The following is a 6,000-nucleotide window of genomic DNA, read 5'->3' as shown; positions in this document are numbered from 1 at the left end:
GCAGCTTAAGACAGTTTTTTAAAGTTTTAATTTGTCAATATAGATTATATTGTCATCTGCGAAGAGTCTGATTTTGCTATGTTGGATGTAATCTGGGAGGTCATTTATGTTTATTAAGAAAAGTATTGGTCCTAGCACTGTACCCTGTGGGACACCTGATGAGGTATTTTTGAAGATGACATGTTTTCTAAAAGTACTGTTTGAGTTCTGTTTGAAAGAAAGTATTCAACCCAGTTAATGATTTGATCTAATATTCTAAAGTATTTCATTTTGTATAGTAATCTTTTGTCAGTGGTACCTTGTCGAAAGCTTTAGCAACATCCATGATTATGAGATCTGTTTGTATGTTCTTGTCATTGTTTTGGAATATAGTTCATGAATCAGTGAGATAACTTGGGTCTCACATGATCGTTTTGCCCTAAATCGGATCCATGTTGTAATTCATACAGAGTGTTGTTTGTTTTTAGATGATTCATCCAAATGCTGCTTGCAAAGATATGTTCGAGTAATTTGCAAACTATGCATGTTCAGGATATAGGCCTATAGTTGCTTGGGTTGTATAATATTTATCCCTTTTTTTAAATACACTGTTAAGTTTTACATTTAGTTAGGAAAGTTTTTAATTTATTTTAGGTCCCGCGCGCTAGGTTGTGGCGTCACGTGAAGAGGCTTTATAATAGTGAAAATTTAGTTTATTTCTTTCTGTTTACATCTGTTAGGTGGAGACCGACAACATGTATATAACGAGGGAATACACACGATGTATTTCTTTTGTCATTGTAGGAAATTGACGTTTCGATCACAGTTCACGAGCAGTGCATGCTTTGGATTTAATTTATCCTGTGTATTGTATTGCATTGTACCTTATGATAATTTAAACTTGTTTAAAGATTTTTGTGTTATACGAGCGAATGATCTGGTCACGTCCGCAGGCTTCGACGTGAACGGGTTAGATTTAAAACTAATACCTGATCATTCACTTATTAAATGGAGTATAGATTTAAATGCTTTTATGTCTAATGTACAACCAACAAATGATAAAGATGAGACATTTTCTACGAAGTTTGAGAAATTTGATTTTAATAAAATTCCTGCAAATTTTATGAATACCAATAACGTTTATCAAAATATATGTTCATTAATAGAAAGCCTTAAGACTGTTGAACATCAACAAAATTGTGTAAATGGCATTTATGATGATTTTTGTAAAACGGTTGAATCAGAGATGTCTGATAAAATACCAAGTAAGACTATTTTTGTTGGTGGTAAGCAATCAAATAAAAAATATCGGAATAAGAAACCCTGGTGGAATGAATCTTTGAGTAAATTGTGGTATGAGATGTGTAATGCTGAAAAAGCATGGAATAAATGTAAAAACATGCACCAAAATCAGCTAAAAGCTATTTATGTACAAAAGAGGAAACATTTTGATAGTGAGGTTCAAAAAAGTAAGAGAAAGTATTGGTATGACATGCAGGAGCAATTACTCTCTGAATCTAGCAAAAATGTGCATATGTTTTGGAAAAAGATTGGTAAAATAGGTATTGCAGAAAGTCGTAAACATGTAATTCCTATGGAAGTAATCGATGATGATGGTAATGTAAGTTCTGAATTAACAGATGTTCTTGACAAATGGAAATCTGAATATTCAGAATTGCTTAATCAGCAAAACAGTTCGATTAGGGTTTCTGATTCTTGTACCAGTTTAAATGAAGCGAGTACTTTTAATGATTTTTTGTTGACGGAACCCATTTCGTATCAAGAAACAGTACATGTTATTGAAAAGACAAAAAGGGGTAAATCTGCTGGCATCGATAACTTACCGGGGGAGGTTTTTCTTAACCAAAGTTCAGCTCTATTTCTATACCATTTATTTGATATTTGTTTTAGATATGGTAATGTTCCTGATTTATGGAATAGAATTATTATTAATCCTATTCCTAAATCTTACATGTCAGACGCGAGAGACCCCCTTTGTTATAGAGGGATCGCCCTTGCAGCAGTGTCTTACAAATTGTACTGTAATATACTGAGCAATAGATTAGCTCATTGGGTAGATGATAACAATGTACTGGCGGACGAGCAGAATGGTTTCCGGCAACAACGTAGTACAATTGACCAATTGTCTAGTCTTACTAATTTGATTGATGTAAGAAAAAAACTTCGTAAATCAACCTTTTGCGCCTTTATTGATTTTAAAAAGGCTTACGACACTATACAAAGGGATATTTTGTGGTATAAATTAAATAAAATGGGTGTTGCACAGACTTTTTGTTCTGCTATTAAGTCAATTTATACAAATGTTTTATGTTCTGTAAGAATAAACGGTCATTTCACAGACTGGTTTGATGTTAACTGTGGCTTGAAACAAGGATGTCCCTTGTCGCCCATTTTGTTCAACTTGTATATTAATGATTTAGTTACATTTCTTAAGTCATTTGACTGCGGAATAGAAATAGGTGATGAAAAACTGTGTATTTTATTATATGCTGATGACGTAGTAATTATAGCAAACGATGAAAAAGAGCTTCAACTTCTGTTAAGGGGGCTCCTGGGTATAAATGAATTTTTTTTTCTTATATAGGATTTCGCTATATTTTTTCATAAATGAACTTTATCATATACTTAAAAGAAAAATGAAATAAAAAAATGGGGTCACCGTTCATTTAAGCTAAAATCTGCCTCTAGAAGAAGCATACATTTTTGTTAATGTCCTTTTTTTCTGTTGAACTAATAGGAGAAAAAGAGGAAATATCGAAATAAAAAAATAACCTAATATAAGAAATCGCTTAAAGTTTACAATTATTTAGTTTATGTACAGCTTATTTGAAAACAATAATAAAAAATATAGGTCACCGATGAGTTAAAAAAGATATTTCAAATTTAAGGCCAAAAAATGGCATTTTTGCACCAAAGGGAGATAATTTGGAGCTTTTTCAATTTTTAAAGTCATCTGGGGCCAAACCAAATAATTTTTTTGGGTTGTTTTTTGTACCATATCATTAAGTAACAACTAATAGTGTAATAAATAAAATTTGTAATGAAAAAATAAAGGTTTAATTTTTTGCTAAAATTTTTGTACCCATGAGCCACCTTAAATGCTTTATCTACATGGTGTAAAGACAATTGTATGAAAATTAATGCAAACAAGAGTAACGTTGTACATTTTAGACCGCCATCTATACCTAGATCTGATGTAATTTTTAATTGTAATGGTCATACTATTAAGTTTTCTAGTAATTATACTTATCTTGGTCTCGTTTTAAACGAGCATTTAGACTATAATGTTACTGCAAAAGCCGTTGCATCTTCAGCAAATAGGGCTTTAGGGTTGGTAATAGCCAAGTGTAAACTTTTAGGTGGTGTTTGTTTCGATGTATTTGTAAAATTATATGAAAGTTTGGTTTGTTCTATAATAGAATATGGAGCAGGTATATGGGGTGTAAAATCATATTCTTGTATTAACTCCATTCATAATAGGGCTTGTAGATTTTTTCTCGGTGTAGGAAAATATGCACCAAATGCTGCAGTTACTGGAGACTTAGGTATAACACCTATTTTTGATAAGCAGTGGAAAAGTATTATTCGTTTGTGGTGTAGATTAAATAACATGAGCTCAAACCGGTTAAATGCAAAAGTTCACAAGTGGGCTGATAGTATGAGTATTAAGCATAAGTGTGTTAAAAACTGGAATTTTTTAGTAAAGAAAACCTTCTGTGAACTAAATTTAAGTCATTTATCGTGTCCTGAAAATATGGACACTAACTATGTTATAAAACATGTTATGTCAAAATTACATAGAAAACATGTCGATAATTGGCATGCTGTTTTGCATTCTGATAAATCTATATCGGGTAGAGGTGGCAATAAGCTAAGAACTTACAGACTGTTTAAGGAAAATTTTGAACCAGAGGAATACTGCAAAATAGCTTTACCCTTCAGTCACAGAAGTGCTTTCGCCAAATTTAGATGTGGTGTTGCTCCCCTTAGAATTGAAACAGGGAGATATGAAAATATTGTTTTAGAAAATAGAGTGTGCCATATATGTGACGTTTTTATTGAAGATGAAGCGCATGTTTTATTAAGATGTCCTCTTTATGACGATTTTAGAAACCATTTATATCATGTTGCTGAAACTTTTAATGATAATTTTAATACTTTAGATGATAATCAAAAGTTAGTGTTTTTATTCTCAGATGTAAATATGATTCGTGTGTGTGCCAAAACCTGTCATTTAATTTTAAAAAGACGTAGAAATTTTATATATTGTACATAGTATTTTATTTCATATTATGTATTATTATTATCTATGCATTTTAATAGTCTCTTATAATTCTGTATAGAATGGCTCTCATTTTATTTAGTGTTATTTTACAATGTTACTATTGTATAAAGATTGATTGTACTTGTTGAGAGATGAGACTTTAATAAAACATTGAATTGAATTGTGTAACTTTAAAACACGATTATTGATTATTTTCTTACAATATACATTTCTCAAAAGCAGCTTGTAACACAGATTTTATTATAATACAGGAGCAGACATTTTATTGTAGGATTTCATTGAGATTAACGGACCAACAAGCGATTTTTACGGCATTGCAATTTCTCAGTTTTCTCTACGGAAATTCTTGCCGGGGATCGAGGTAGCTGTAACACGTTGTTTTGTGAAGTTTTAATACATGTATGCCGTTTTACAATATAAATCAATTGCTTTAAAAAAAAAACAATTGTAAACGGTCTCCCCCCCTTTTTTACCTAAGAAACATGATTGATTGATTAATGTGTGTTTCTTTCTTTCTTTCTTTCTGCAAGGGGTTCATATTATTGTGTTATCCATGCCAAGAAATCCTAGCTAAAAATTTCGGTGGACCTCCTACGGCACCCATTAGTAGATACAGATTTAATTTCATTCAACAAATTAATTTATGACCTTTATGTACGTCTCGCTAAGAACACGGCCATATACCAAATGGTCAATATTAATCATCCATGTAATTTGCTCTATGGGATATTTGCAGAATTTCAACGGTGTCAATTTCTTGGCATGGGTGTGACAGTTTCATGGTTCCAGTCAGATGGTACTTTGCCTGTTTGTAGTGAATCTGATCTTGTAAATATTAAAGTGAGGATATCTACATATTCCGATGTTTTGTTTAAGTACTTTGACTGCGATGGTATCAGGACCGGTAGCTTTAGTCGGGTTTATGTTTTTAATTAGTTTTAATTTTATACTGCACTCGTTCTATTTGAGCAGTCAAAATTCGTTGACTGTATATTTCTATGCCATATACGGTCACTGACCTGATATCACTTTTCCTCATGAATATTTAAAAATAGAAATTGTCGAAATTGTATTTAATTATTCATACGACCTCTTCAACCTGTTCTTGTTTCCAATGTAAACAACGATGCGTTTAACGAATCAAACTTGTTTCTTTTGCAATTTTTGGGAAAACATAATATTTCACTTATTAATATTTTTTTGTTTGGAACCTATAAATCATTATGTTTTATGTTTATTGATGATATTTTAGTCTGCAACGAATTCGTTCATCATTGATTGCGGTAATGATCGCAATCGTAACTACTCGGCCATTCTCGCTACGCAGTACAATAGCTTCGTGCAACCAGAAAGGCCGAGTTGTTCCGATTGGTAATGATCGATGTACATTTCATCGTGTTTTTATATTTCTCCATCTGTGTGATATGAGGCCTTTTTAAAGGGGGATTTTTCCCAATATTTAAATCAAATAAATAACATTAACACAATAAACAACAATTGAAAATGTTTTTTTTAGATTGCAGTATAAAGACAATAATGGTGCATTGACTTGACATATCAACGATATTTAAGGATTCGGCCCAAAACGGGGAAAATGCTCGGCAGAGCCTCGCATTTCCCCGTTTCTAAGCCTCATCCTTATATCATTGATATGTCAAGTCAATGCACTATTATTGTCTATGTAAACACCATCCCTAGATATTTTAATGGGTATC

Source organism: Mytilus galloprovincialis, chromosome 9, assembly GCF_965363235.1.
Source record: "Mytilus galloprovincialis chromosome 9, xbMytGall1.hap1.1, whole genome shotgun sequence".
NCBI lineage: Eukaryota > Metazoa > Mollusca > Bivalvia > Mytilida > Mytilidae > Mytilus > Mytilus galloprovincialis.
This window is presented reverse-complemented; position numbering follows the sequence as displayed.